This window comes from Leptosomus discolor, unplaced genomic scaffold (assembly GCF_034619465.1).
Source record: "Leptosomus discolor isolate bLepDis1 unplaced genomic scaffold, bLepDis1.hap2 HAP2_SCAFFOLD_45, whole genome shotgun sequence".
NCBI lineage: Eukaryota > Metazoa > Chordata > Aves > Leptosomiformes > Leptosomidae > Leptosomus > Leptosomus discolor.
The window spans coordinates 792,776-808,199 of NW_028237842.1; the positions used below are offsets into that span (position 1 = coordinate 792,776).

General features: G+C 45.5%; 1 long non-coding RNA gene across 2 annotated transcripts; it reads right to left on the reverse strand.

Moving 5' to 3' along the window:
* Positions 1-631: 631 nt before the first annotated feature.
* Positions 632-13,673, reverse strand: LOC147412656 (uncharacterized). Of its 2 annotated transcripts, XR_015184173.1 has the most exons (4): positions 13,639-13,673; positions 12,627-12,733; positions 7,960-8,093; positions 632-1,057 (listed from the first exon to the last, which is right to left on the reverse strand). It is a non-coding gene; the product is annotated as an uncharacterized LOC147412656 (long non-coding RNA). The 2 variants fall into 2 exon arrangements; XR_015184172.1 differs by lacking the exon at positions 13,639-13,673 and having other exon boundaries at positions 12,627-12,742.
* Between the last annotated feature and the right edge of the window lie 1,751 nt (positions 13,674-15,424).

Below are 15,424 nucleotides of genomic sequence, written 5' to 3' on the forward strand. Positions count from 1 at the left end.
TTGAGAGTACAACTACACAACAGAGCACAGCACAACAGCAGAGTAAATAAACTCATGTTGCTGCATACAGACTGTTCCAGCACCTGAGCTAAACTGATTATTTCTCCCTATGCTGACTGTAGCTCACCCCTATTCCCATGTTAAGAATCTGGCCTTAAAAAGAATAAACAAACCGGATCAATAGATCCACCCATAGACATCTGCCTTATTATCAAACCAATCAGACAGCACTTGGAAAGTAAATAAAGGAAAACGTTGATGAGGAACATGAAAGCCCACGTTTTCAAAAGGGTAATTCATTAGATTCACCTAGAAAAACACAGAGGCTGCGTTAACCTGCGTGATGTCTTTCATAGTCACAGAAATCCCTACTTTTTAAACACCCTGACAACTCAATTAACTTTGTATTAGGATTCTTTGCTAAAAAAGTAAACATACATACGTATTTACAAACTATTTACAAGTCAGGAAAGAATATCCCTCATCAGTTGAAAAGAATAGGTGAAATTAAGTAAATCACAAAGGTCAGGTCTGAATTTGGTCAGAACAAGACTTCTAAGGACTCAATCATCTGAGTATCAAATGTATGGTCTTAAACAGCAAAGCAATGAGTAATTCTGACAGCTTAAAGTAAGTTCAAGTAGTTAATTTAGTAAAAGCGTCACACTTGACAAGTTGTGAAAACAGGTAACTTGTTCTCAAAAACCCTAAAGGAGTGAAAAGGAACATCACGTAACATGACTGAAAGGTAAGGGCTTCAGTATTTTACATTCCAGCGACACGCAAAATCCAGTCTCACCCAGTGGCAGAATGCTCTATTTGAAAAGGTGTACAAACAGAGAACAAACAGTTACAGAAGGTACATGAACTGTTCAACAAAGCCTACAATCATCAAAACCCCCCCAGTCAGTAAATACATTAACCTTTTAAAACTTTACCTCATTTCTCATCGTTCTCCAAACACTTAAAATATTTCGCCCAACAATATTCATTTCACTCATTGTATCTGACCCAAATTCATCCAGCTCAGCTGCAAATCGGTTCTTTTTCTTTTCATCTAAAGACATTAAAAGAGAACAGATTTAGACAAGTTACAGGACAGTCAAGGCCAGACCGAGCTATCCCTCTTCCAATTTGAGCTCTCTAGAAAAATAAGAATTCCTAAAGACTGTCACCGATTGCACAAGATTGTGTATTTACCAGTCTTCCACACGATCTCTAAATAACACTCCCCCAGGTTGTTCTGCTCTCGCACGTCCAAGACAACACGTACTTCAATTTCACTGAAGTGGTGTCCATGGCAAAGTGTTTTCCGTACCAAATATACTGGTTAAGCAATGCCCAACGTTACTTCAGAGCTAGCTGCATGCACATCAGTGCACAACATTAAAAAAAAAAAAAAAAAAAAAAAAAGGTATTTCTGCCCTGTAGCATTTATAACTCAAGGCTTTGCTTGTAACGATCTTACCTAGTCGGAACGAGGCCAACAGAGAAGCAACAGAGAAGAGGTCCATCTGTAGAAACACTCTGCATTGATTTTTTCACTTTATTACAGGGCAACACCATTGGAGTGGTGCTGCAAAGCTAGTGAGCTCTCCTAAGAGCTCCAAGAGACAGAAAGCACAACCCTCCCCACGGACTCTACCTAAATCCCCAGTACTTGGGGTCAGCTATTTGCATACAGCTCAGACCAGCACAAGTCAGTAAGCTCTGAGATGACACAAGGAGCCTAACAGGGAACTGGTACTCAAATCTTTCTACTTCACAAGTAGGGTCAGTGCTCCGCGCTGCTGAGACTGAGCTAGAAGCAGCACTTCCCACCCAGACATTACCCCGCACTGATACAGAACCGAATCAGATTGATGCCGTGGATTGATATTTAATGTCCTTGGGTTTTTTAGGTTACGGGGGAAGATCTGATCAATTTACCTGCCCTCCAGGATGTTACAGACCTAGAGGTTAACCTGGTCGTCCAGTAGCTCACATGACCAAAGCAGTCATTCTAGAAAGATCCATGGCTGGCTGTAGGAGGAGGCTACCACTTTAACAGGCACTTCAGAACCACTTCAGATCCCCTCTCTAACACTCTTCTTTGCTTAGATATTTGTGTGAGCTGTTGTTTATTCTTTCCACGGTTTTCTTCAGTAGACTACAACTTCTCAGTACTTCTTCACAAGCTCCAAACACAACCTAACAAAAATATATCTTATCATCCCCCAGAGGAGCAAAGCACATCTTTGAGTCTCTTCTGAGCCTTCTCTGTTTTTTCAAAATAGTTTAAAATACATTGGAGCAGGAGTCGGGCACACTGCTTATCCCAGCTGTTTCACTTGTGTTGAAGTATTCCCAGTTTAGAATTCTCTGGTGCTCACTGCAATCACCAGACCTGACAAACGTAAACCTGCTGAAGGGCTACTCTGCATGCTAAGTGAGCTGTGAAATGCCCATAATAAAACGTAACTTCATCTGAACTATGCAAATTTTACTAAGTGTTGCCTGTTTCCCTTTGTTCTATGGCTGAAGATTCTTTAATCACTTACTGACTTAATAGTATGTCTCTCCTCAGACTCAGACAGAAGTCTGTAATGCCTGAGGGCAGCAGCCGCAGTCCATCAGCAGGAGCAACCAGAGTGCAGCTCTGTCAGCTGTACTGAATTTCACCCAGGTAAAATCCCGGTCCTTTATCCAAACAGTTAACTGTCACCATTTCACCCTCAAAAAATGGATACCAAAAAACCTTCAGCAACTGAACATCACAAAACGATTAAAACTTTTTGACAGGGTCCTATTAGGGGAGAGCCATAAACCTAAATTGTTTCCACTTCAGCAACTTGCAAACAAACCCTTTCCTTTTAAAGTAAACCTCTTAATGATCCAATTTGAATGTGTAACAACTTACACTGAGGTTTATGTTTGCTGTAAGCCATTAACATTTTTCCAATTAAATGCTTTTAAATGTTAAGGAAAGCATGTCTAACACAAACCTTTGTAAAATCAAACCATGGAAATGGAAAAGTAAGCAGCCTAGAATTCCAGAGCTTTTCTAAATCCAGCTTGTGACAGAGACCATCTCTCCCAAGCAGGTGTGCAGAACAAGTAACTTCACTTTGGTTTTCTCAAACAGATCAATGATAGTCATTCAACACTGAGGAAGAGCTGAAAACTTGGTTTTAGTTTTGATTCCATTAATTTCTACTACATAGAAATGACTCAGGTATTCTTTCTTTTAATTGAGAACAACAGAATGAGTTAAAATATTTCCACAAAACAAGGAACAAAATCGGAAATACAAACTACTGGCTAAACCTATGTTAATGCAGGTTTATTAAATGCAATTCTTCTGTCACAGAACAGATTGACAGAACAGTCGAGGTCGGAAGGAACTTCTGGAGACCATCTAGTCCAACCTCCCTGCTCAAAGCCTACGACCTCTTCTAGTCTTTCAGCTGGCTTTGGATTTTTTTTCTTTGACTCCAGTTTCTACACAAACGTATTCTGACAAACGTTCAGGCCATCCAATCACAGCTAAACTTAAGCCCAACAACAAAGAAGCAGAAGAAAAATCAGTGAATGTAGGTTTTCTTCAAGGACATAAATATTATTAGCCTCACCAATTAACACGTGTACGCCCTGCAACTGAAGCATCCTGAATTGACAATAATTATAGCAGAAAGTCTAAAGTTTTACATTACTTACCTCAAAAAAGCAATTCCAAATCTAAGACTTTGCAGCTGTTTGGTTTAATATCCACGTACATCTGTTCTTTTACTCATTTTATGGACTCTATCAGCCTGGTTGGGCTCTACATTTTTCAGAATGCAAGATGTGTATAGACATGGTCCTGCTTTCTATCTCAATGAACAGTGAAACAGTAAAGGACTCGGACATTTCAGATCATCACTCTAAGGCGGGTTAAAAAGCGGCTGGGACGGCCAAGCACAGAGAGTGGTGGTGAAGGGAGTTCAATCCAGCCGGTGTCCCCCAGGGCTCAGGACTGGGACCCCTCTGGTGTAATATCTTTAGGGATGAGCTGGATAAGCTAAAAACTTAAGCCCATACACAACTCACAAATGAGACCGTGGGTTCTGCTGCTTCTCTCTGACAAATAAGTAACTCTCCTTGACAATTGTGCCTTAGAAAAACACAGGACTCCAATTATTGTTTCTAACATTTGCAGCACATTTATATAAAACAAACAAACAAACAAAAAATTAAGGGTGGAACTCCTGCAGGTAGCCAGACATACACTGATTTTATAGGAATTGTGAGCATTCTGTATTTTTGAAAAACCAGGTTCTTGATGTTATGGAGCCAGACCAGCCAGATCATCTCCTGACAAACTTCCTTGCACCCAGCTGAAGGATTGCCCCTTGAAATTTTCATCCTGTCTCAAGGATTAAGAAACTGTTTTAAAACAAAGAAAAATCTAAGACATGATTTCCTACAACAACGGCAAGTTAACAAAAATATTTAAATGTGACATTTTTGACACATTAATCCTGTTATTGTGGCTGCTACTGGTCAATCGCTAGGGATCAAGGTCTCTGTTAACCCAGACAATTCCAGAACAGAAATATTTGTCTTCCCACTGGAAAAAGTGCAACCTCTTTCTAAAGAGATATTAATTATCATCATAATCTTCTACTGCATTTCCCACTTTTTTCGCCTTTCACTTAATGGAAAGGATGAGTTTTAACTGCATCCACAATTCCTTTTGTATCAGTTTATTTCACTTTTGGAAAAGATCACTCTACTTTCATCACATTCTTTACTAACACTAAAAAATGTTTGATTTTTTTTTTTTTTTTTTTAACAGATTTCTTAACTGCTTGAGCAAATTCTAATACAAAACTACGACCATGTCAACCGTTACAAACCCTCTCTGGAGTGAAGCCTTCTGTCTATGATTGGGCCTAAGCAGAAATACCACTGAGCCTCACGAGAGACCATTTCCAGAAGCCTTTTGAAAGCTAAATAGTCCAACATACAGGTTGGCAAGGAGAGACAATGATGCCCAGTGGCAGCTGAGCTTACTTTAAATGTGACTGAAGCTCCTGAATGGAAAAAGAGCTCCTGACCTGACTGTGCAACCACAGAAAGTCAAAGAGCAGCAAATCTCCCTGCAGATGTGACCCACGCTTCAAGAATCCAGAGCTAAACTTGAACTAACTCACAACGGCAGAAACCACCTCAGATCAGATTTACTTCTGACTTAGGGACGTGTGTGCACAGCAGCTGCGTGCCAGAAAAACACCCCTTCATGCAGTTGGCGCCTTGTCCTGTCACACGGCTAGCCTCCAGCCTGAACCTGGAGATTTCCTTGCTCCAAACGCTGGCAGCTGCTAGAACATGGGCGGACGAACAATACTTTTCTCCTTGTAAAATACGTATTGTATCAATGTGATGCATTTTGTTGGTCAACTGAAAAGTCATCAAAAATCAAAAAAAAAACCCCAACGGATTAAAAAAAAAGCAGTGCTTCCTTACATACAAAGCCCTCATACTTTTTCCATTTTGATCCTAGCTTGCAAATAATATCAGAGAATAAAACGTTCCTTTATACTATGTATTAATAATCATGACAGACTAAACACTCAAATTAGAGACTGCTTAAAGCACAGTACTTTGGAAAAAAACATCATTGTAATCAGACGCTGTAAAACAGCTGCTGTCCTTTGGCACATGTAATCTTGTTTTCTTTTCATAAAGAAAACAACCTCCTCAACTGGATGACAAATATAATAGGGGTGGCAGCAATAAAAATGTGTTCATTACTGATCTGAAGGCAGGACCTGCAGAAGCGAGGGCTGATTCAGTTTCCAATCCCACTGCTTAACCAGAACTGTGCTACACAGAAACCCACCTCGGCAGTTTCAAACACAAAAGGAAAGACTCAGTGTACATCTCACCATACACAACTCAGAAAACTTGTATTGCAAACCTCCCCTGAGGAGTAACGCCAAGCATTACGGATTAGGTGCAACATCCCACAGCCCTTTCAAGATTCCCACTGGGTACTGCATCTTGATATTGCACCTGAAACAGGACATACAGCCTTGCTGTAGCCCACACTGCTTTAGGCAGCAAACAGCACAGAGGCACAGCTGGAATGTAAATAAGCAGCCTCTGCTCCTACTTTCTCTGTAATTTTTAGGAAAAGAACCTGTCACTGAGGAACAAACCCAAGCTGGCATGGTCTCTGGAGTTAATAGCTTTCTTTTCTTCTGCTTTCCAAATCTAAATCAGTTTTCACTAACAGCGCCAAAACCTTCCAGTAACTTTTACAGCTGCAGGGTCATCAACTTCAAGACAGCTACTTGGCAACCTTTCCACACCGTTTGGATGCAACTGTGTTTACCTGGACACACAAACAGGCTGCACAGAGAGAGACAACATAAGACAGACAACTGTTTTCAGGCCAGCGTCTTATTTTGAGGAGGTTCACTTTACACACTGAAAAAGAAGATATTTCAGCAAGCAGCCAAAGAGCACCCATAAGAAGCATGTGACAGAACTGGACGTTGTAGCTGAGACAGATAAGCTGTTAGCCTACTTCCAGGGGCACTGATCAGAAAAATCAGTCCCAAGTTATATATTCGACCCAATATAGATGCAGCTACTTTGTGAAACACTTTGAAGCCTGCAGCTGATGGAGTTCTAAGCATGCGGTGTCAGTTACACGTATATTTGTTTAATCGAACCACAAAAGCACAAATATATTCAGTGACTCGATCAAGAGGTGATCTACAGTAGCAAACAGAAGAACGGTTATGGAACTAATATCTGGATTCTAGAACATTGATTTTGTCACAGTATTTTAAGGTTTACTCAAGAAACAGAATTAAAGCAAGCTGTATATGGGTACTAAATTTGCTGCTGAACGAGTTTCATGCCAGCAGAGCTGAATCTCGCAGTCTCTTCAGGCAGCTTCTCATTGCTCAAACAACTCAGCAGCCAATCTATACAAAGTATGGAACAAACGCCTCAAAAAAGGAAAAGGTTCTTCAAAAACACCCCCACAACACACTAGAAAACACATCCCTTTAAGAACCAGGGATGGTAGAGGCTAATGACCTCCCATCTCATCCCTGACAAAATTCCAACACCGAAAACAACCTCAGAATACATACACTGTCTCCCAATTCCTCAGTCCTACTCCAGCCGTATTCACATCTCACAGAAGCTATAAACCTCAGGAGAAAAAAAGAAACAAAAGGACAGGAGGCTATTTGCCAAACAGCTCTTCAGAAGCACGAGAAGCCTGCCCGTGCAAGGCGCACAAGTGGTGTGCGGGAAGCGGAGCTACACTGTACGATGCCGTAAATCCGCGAGGCCATGCTGCAGCCCACAGAATAAGCCCCTGTCAGGAGCTGGACGCTGGGGTAGTTTGGGAGAGGGTGTGAGAAAGGAAGGCAGAGGCATAAGCCGCACCACAATGGCTGTGTCCGCTTTGCATCCTCAGACCCTCCCTATGAAACCGCAGAAGGGACTGGAAGGCTGTTGACAAGAAGTGCCCGCTTCTGAAAAACGGAATACGCGAAGTGACAGCAACTGGAACGATGCTGGGCCGTGAGCACTGGGACAGTTTACCAAGGAGGCTACGGGGCACGAGCAGTGCGGGAAACGGCGTCTGAAACGGCAGCGAGAACGAGGGGAGAAAAGTTAATCCCGAGCTGAGTGTAGAAAGCAGCGAGTTCCTGCCAGGAGCTCATTCCTTCTCCAGTGAGCAGCACTGGAGGAGAGACAGACACTTGGATGGCATCAGATATACAGCCCAGCCAGGGGAGGGAAGGGGCACAGGGGAGGGAAGAACAGAGGAAAGAAGAGAAGCAGGCCCCCTCACTGAGCCATGCCAGAGCTACTGCTGCTGGAAGGGAGCCAGATTAGAGCTGGAGCACTTGCCTCGGCTTTTTCCCCTCTCAGAAAACCAAGCAGAAGCCACCAAACTTAGACACCTACCTGAAATGCATTCAGATTTTGCCGACTGCAAACCCCTGCTCTGAATTACACCTAGCCTCAGCAAAACTCGTCAGCAAAAGCACACAAGAGTGACTTCGGAACATCCTCTTCTTTGGCTGAGTGTTTGTGCTGCCCTGAAAGAAGATTCATTCTTGGATCAGTGATCTCATAATGTAAAATACAAAACCCTTCAAAAAGAGACAAATACATAAGGCGGCAGCAGAGTTATAATACCCCTCAAATGACACGTTGCTTTGTCTTAGGTAAATTCCTAATCTGCCTTCTCCAAAGGCCCTCCTGTCAACTGAACACACATTTCTCAGGCTAACACCCTCCAAAAGCAATTGTAAAACCTGTACCTATTTCTGTATCATTTGTCACGTAGCAGCCTCAAATCACACCCAAATCACAATTCTGATTTTTAAAAACACTTCACCTACCTGTTTTACAACTCTCATCACACACCAACAGGGATCTTGTATGCTGTTTACTCTTAGTGTCCTCAGCTGCTTTGCACTCAGGCTTGTGAAGCAAAGCAATAATTTAGCAACGTCGGCTCGTTTGTTAATGTCTCCCCTAACATGACCTCTAGTCTCACCCTGATTTCTTTCTGGATGGATTTACAGCTTGGTTCTGTCTTCCTGCAGCTGAATAAGCACCTGACAGAAACGCCCAACCGAACAGTCACATACTCATTTTGAAGCAGTCAGGGAAATCTCGAGAAAAGGCTCAAGAGCTTGAAATGGCCAAGAGCTAGTAGGGAATAAATCAAAACTTTGATACCTCCATACACCACAAGTTAGCAACAAGGACGACAATTCAAGAATCACCAACTAAACAAGAGGCTGTAAGTAAACAGAAAACCCCATTTTCATTATGATTTCACTCTAATAAACAGGCCTTGCAATTTCTCAAACGTTTTTTGTGTGTGTTGAAAAGAAATACTGCCTTAGAAGGTAACCAAATCTTGTTTCATAGTTCAGCATTGCCTAGTCAATTAAAAGCTATTGTTCCTATGTATAAGCAGCAACGTTATGAGACTCCTTTAGAGATACAAAGACTACCACATCAAATAATACCTACAACCTTACACCACAAAGCATGAAATTCAACTCTGCTATCATTGTATTACCACCGCGGCAGCGCTACAGCATTTCTGAAATCACACTCTCCTCCAAGTCACTGTGTCAACAGACAAGCCAGTCTGCTTCAAGCTCCAAAGGGCTAAAATGGAATGAAACAGCTCAACCAGCTCAGATGCATTCAATCATAAATTCTAGTGGTGCTTCACTTGACTTTGCTATTGTAGTCAAAATTTTACTCTCTGTATTTTACAGAACAACAGAAAATCGTAGGCGCATTTTTGGGTTCAAACAAAAGTTTGATTCCTTGCCTTTCATGCTCTTACTATGTAAAGGTGCAGGACATCAAGAGATGACGCCCATAGTCTTGCCAAATGCAACGAGATTTCTCCTTCAAAAGACCTAAAGAAGTTGTCCAACCTTAGTGCCACCACAGCCCATTCGAGGAGTTGATCCTTCTGCTATTTTCAATCAAAAGTCAGGTTTCCACTTCCCCCAAGCACCACACCGCAAACCACTTAAACTTCCTAGATTGTACCAGCAAACCTTTACAAACCGATGGCTGAGCACAGGAGCACACAAAAGCCCTCAGAGAGAAGAACACCGGCAGGCCTTGTTCATACACCTCTCTGAGCACAATCCCTCCAGAAGAAGAGGCAGAAAGACTAGGTAGGCAGCTTCAGAGGCAGCGCCCACAGCTGGCACTAGCCATGAGCTGCAGCGCTGCTGGACGTTCGGCTTCTGAACATCTGCATCAGCCGCTTCCACCTGCCCATCACCCCCCTTCACTCCGCAGGCGGAACGAGGAGCCTGGGCTGACCCTGACTCCCCAGCAGCTGCCCAGCCTGGACACCCAGCCTGACGCAGACGGAGGCTCGTGCAGAGCTCCCCACGCCACAGGAGCAGCAGCCTGTACAGACAGGGTGGGTGGCTGGCAGGCAGGCAGCCCGGCAGCTGAGCGCCTTTCTGCAGGCAAGACACGCACGTCAGACCCCGTGAGAAAGGGTCGTTCTGATCCCTACCAACTCCAGGGAAGACAAGCATCGCGCTGCCTGCGAGCCAAACACCAAGGACACTCCACTGTCTTGTACAGCAAGTTAGAAGTTGTTTCTGATGTTTCTTGCTCCTCAAAGAAAATGTCAGTGTAGACACAAGCGATTACACTTTATTTCATTCTGTATTTCAACTCTCAAACAAGTAATTGGACAGGCACCTCTCTCAAGTCACCTACGTGACTTCTGACAATGACTGTTTGGGTCCAACACCTCTGAAAAGAGACACAATTACATTTCTCTCCTTTTTAAAAAAAGAAAAAAAGAACACAGATGTAATAAGAAGTTCTTGAAGCTTATTAGCAATCATTACTAAAGGTATAGAAAGGAAAAAAAGCCATTAAAAAGTTTCACATGGAAACAAATAGAAGATGGCCAAATCACACTTCCTTTGCAGACCATAGTCAAGTGTCTTCTCTAACCAAGATGAGGTAGAAACGCCTGGATTATGCAAACTAATATTACAGTTTACGGCTTGAGAAGCCAGGGATTTCCTACTCTGTTTCTAATAGCTGGAGAACTAAACCACTTCACTGTTTACTTTGTGATGCCGCATCCGTGATTTGGCAGAGCCTAAACATCTTCTTCAAAGAAAATCACCCTGAAGGAGTTAACCTCACACACAGAAAGCCTGATACCTGCCAGACAACCTCAGGCTCTACAGTTTTTAAGAATGAATAGTTACTCATGCATTACATAAATATTATTACATCATATCTCGTATGTATGCAAAGTTAGAACTACAATAAAATAGGTTCCTCTGTTTTAATATTGTATCTATTAATCCCACTCATCCACTTCATTTGGAGCTGTAGATGCATCAGGTCACAACAGCTTTAACATCTTGCATTCCTCTGTGTCTAAACAGGGAACAGAGAGATAATTCTAAATACAAAAAAAAACAACGCACCACCAACAACAAAAACCCCAACAAAAACATCTGATCTACCATAATAACTGGGTGAGAGGACAGATACCATTCCTGTGCTATTTCATTACGATTTTGTCTTGCCTAATATCTAATGTATACATCAACACCTCACTTTCAGGATGTAAGTAAAAAAAATATGCAGAAATACCTTCATTCCCAAGGTCAGCATTACACAACGTGAGTATAAAAGGGATCACAACAAGGACGCTGAACATGGCTCACATCTCAAAGAACACGGCTTTTTTTCCAACTCAGTAATTAACGCATGAGTAAACTACAATAAGTATTACATTCATTTTCCTAAATATTAAACCCGTTAGAAATTTGTTCCGACGGTCAGAAACACACTTGAGTCACGGCAAGACCGTAACCCTGAGCCCATAGAGAAGGGGCAATGAAGAAATGGGATGTGACATGTGGAAGTCTCGGGGACAACACGGGGCCAGTGGTTAGGACGTTCCCTTCTGCAGCGCAGCACCAGTGCCCGCCGTTGTAGGCACTTTGTACCACGCTAGCGTAGGACCAACATAAAACCCCCACTTTGCAAGTCCCGCACAAGTCTCCCTCGTGACTACGCCCAGAGGTTTCCCCTCGCACGCTCACCCTTAGTCTTACGCTAAAGGGGGAGTTGAAAACACAGTAATTTGTGCCCCCCTGTGCTGCACAGTAATCCCACCCCTAAATTCCACTCCCCGTGGCTGAGCGTAGGCTGTATCTAACAGACCCCAGCCTGGCACGAGTAAACCTGTCCCCACGGCATTCCAAAAGTCTGGGCAGAGACTGACTGCTGCTCCTGGCCCCGGCAACTCGGACCTGGGGGTCTCCCTCTTCACCACCTGACGGTGCTCTTGGCAAGCAAGCTCTGGTTTGAGCACCTCCCCAGCAACCCACCAGCACAACTGGTCTTGTACCAGAGAGCTGCCCTTTTTCCTGACAGAAGCAAGGGGCTCGAGGATCTGGAAGACCAGCGGCCAATTATCTTTCCTGAACACAAAACAACCCCGCAGACCCTTACTTCAGCTGATGGCAAACTCCTTCCGTTCACAGCTCAGTCCTTGCACAGTCCTCACCATCCTCCAGGAAAGTGGGTGGGCCTGGAAATAACTGGGTTCTCTGGACATACACACACTCTTCACCTTGAAGGTGTACTGATAGCTGCACCCACAAGGTACCCCAGGGGTCACAGCATACAGGCCTTTTCTTCTGCCAGAATAAAACACACAGCGCGCACCCAGAAACCTGTACCGTGAACTCTGATCTGAGAATCAGAGCTTTTAAAATCCCCAGTTGCTGAGGCTGCTGAACTGGTAAAGCACGGTAGAGGTGGAAAGCTTTTCCAAGAAATTGCTCTGCCTACATTGTATTTACGTGCACAGGCTACAGGTATTTAGAGGTTCTTATTCGTGAGTGCCTAAATTTTAACCAAACCTTCTGAACCACAGCAAGTTCTCCACTACTTCAGGGTTCTTTGTTTTCGAGGAGACTTTCACACTTTGAATCAGCCTGTCTCTAGATAGACAAACCTAGCCATTTCTCTCCCCCTTCATTGCCAAAAAAAGCTTGTTTGATGTTCCCCTGACATGGAGGTGTTTCTTAACTGACCTGCTCCCGTTTCTCCAATCCCACACGTCGGACCAGTCCATAAGTATCGCCTCGGGGTTGCTCAGCCACAGCTTTCCAGGCTCAGCTTCTCCTCGTCCACCAAGCACCTCGTAAGAAAAGACATAATTACAAAAGTTACTGCCATTGCAAAGTTGTGAGATTCTAACTGGGCAGAAAAGTTTCCCAAGTCATCCTACTACCCAATGTTACAGCACCCTCAAACACAGGGCTCAACAGGCGGTTCACAGGAAGGTTGAACACTCCTGCCCCAAGCACAGCCACACTCAGAAGCACGAGGAACACCTTTGGGGGCTCTAGCAGTTTTGGCTGTCTAATTGCAATCCACGGGCTCCAGTCCGTTAGAGTTTGCATCCAGCAGCGTGCCTGGCTACGTCACCCCTGAGGCATGACTCTTCCCAGTCCTTCTCCCTCCACCTCTACCAGAAGAGTTGTTTCAAGGGACACAGGAAAAGATGTGTTTTAAAAAAATAAAAAAACACAAAACAAAACAAGAGATAATTCTAAAGCCTCACTGATTTACGTGAGTGAGCTTAAAGCTTTGCAGAAACTTCAGGCAAAGCACCTAGAAACTGAAATGACTGTATTTATCTTCTTTGCTGGAGGCACCTACACCAAACTGTTCAGAAACTCCACCCAGAAGGGATCAATCCCTAAGTACTGCCTTTTTATTTGGGTTGAGGTTTGGGAAGCTGTACAACAGTAGGTACACCAGAGACATCAGAGAGGACTTCTCTGAAGGAAGGTGAGGCTAAGAACGCTTCTGAACACACTGTAAACAATGTTGAGTCCTCCATACTAAGTAAAATACCACCATCTCCCCTCAAAACCCACAACAGTAAGCAGCAAGTGTTATTGACACTGGCATTACTGAAGCTACAGAGAACTGTGCCTGCTGCAACTCAACAGCTGAAATTTTTACCTCAGCGACAAAGCCAAAAGCTAGAACATTGTCTTGCCATGGAACACATTTATTTGCCACTTAAGAGCCCACCTGAAGTCAAAACTGTTGGCTGCGTTCCCACAGCTTTCAACAGCCACAGTTCTCCTAAGGAAGACCCGCTGTGTGCTGCAAGAAAGCACAATCAGGGACATTTACTGTCATTTTGCTTCAGTTAAACACAACCGCATCTCCGAGTCCAACGATTCAGCTCTGCCCTCACTCGCTTCCCGGCGAGGTCACCTGAAGTACGGCGCCACCGCCAAGGTGACAAGTCCCGAAAGCTGCGGCTTCCCAGTTCAGCTCCCAGCCCCCACGGTCTGCAGTTACGGCCGTCAAGCACTTCCCTCCCTCCCTCCCTCCCTCCCCGGCAGCGCCGAGATGAAACCCTCTCACCTCCACCCCGTCGCGGCCGCCCCCGGCAGGCGGCTCTCCGAAGGCACGGGGCGGCCAGGGAAGGGGAGCGGTCCCGGCGGCAGGGACGCAGAGAGCAGGACCGGAGGCCCCGCAGGCGGACGCCGCGTTACCTCGCTCCCCTCCGGGGCCCCGCAGCGGCGCTCCCGCCGGGAGAGGCCTCCCGCCCGCGGGGCTGCAGCTCCCTCGGCCCGGGCCGGGGCTGGTGTCGCGCAGCCGCAGCGCCGGCCCCGCCGCCGGACGGCGAGGCGGCCCCGGCAGCGCCTCTTCCCCCGGCCTCTCACCGCAAGTGCGAGCGGCGCAAGAGCGCAGGCGCCGGCGCGGCGCGGCGAGGGCGGCCCGGGGCGGGGGGGGTCGGGGCGGCCCCTCCGCTGCCGGGGGGAGGGCGGGCGCGTCCGGGCCGCGTCTCCCGCCGTGACGGCGCCTGCGGGAAAACGGGCCCGGGGCTGCGAGCGTCCCGCCGGCGGCTTCTGCGTTCGGTCCCCGCTGCGGCGATGAACGCTCTCGCGGGGCAGCGGGCGGGAGGCACGCGCGGCTCCCAGACAAAGCCGCAATCAGGCACAGGGTCGTCAGCCACCGCCGGGGCTTGGGGCCTGACCCCAACCTCTGACGCGGCTGCAGAGATGACAGGTGGGAGGTGCCCTTGGGCCAGCGCCTTGTAGCTCCTTTTCAGCTGTTTTTCATCTCAAAACGGAGAGCGCGAGCTGGGGAGGCTCGTGTGGCGCCGTGGGGGATGTGGCTGGGGAGCTGACGTAGGCAGGATCTCCCTGCGGTTCCTTCCCTCGGACAGAAATCAATCTGAAACTCGACTTGCCCAGGTCAGTTCTCCTTCCTGGTGGCAGTGTGGGATCCAGGAGCAGCGTCAGGAGTAATAAACCTCATGTTCGCCTCCGTGGTCAGAGCGGAGGCTTCTGCTTATCCACCTCAAACACCCACCCCACCCCACCCCCCCGCCCCCCTTTCTTTTTTACCTTCCAATCTAAAGCTTATTTTCCTCTGTGAGAGAAGTGGAAAGCACTGTTTCTGTGCAGTACATAGTTGTAAGGTGATGGCTCGACTTGAAACCGAGAAAACGGTTTAAACCGTTTAGTCTTGACGGTGCTGTAAGCCTTTGTGTTCTGTCTTGATGGTCACTGCTTTTTAAACAAGATCAAGCTCGTTTTCTACTTTAGATACATGGAGGAAATGATTGTAGAAGAGTTAGATTTGTAGGATAACAAAAGGAGGTTAACTCATCCTACTTCTCCCTATGGGAGAGGGAGTGGTTTGCGGGGGTTTTATTGTGCTTGATATTGATGTCCTCGACTGTCATTTAAAAATCCAGCCAACAAAGAAACCAAACCCAAAAACCACAACCAAAAACAGCCAACCCAAAAAAAAAACAAAAACAACCCATACAAAAAACCAGACTGGTTTGGATTTTGAG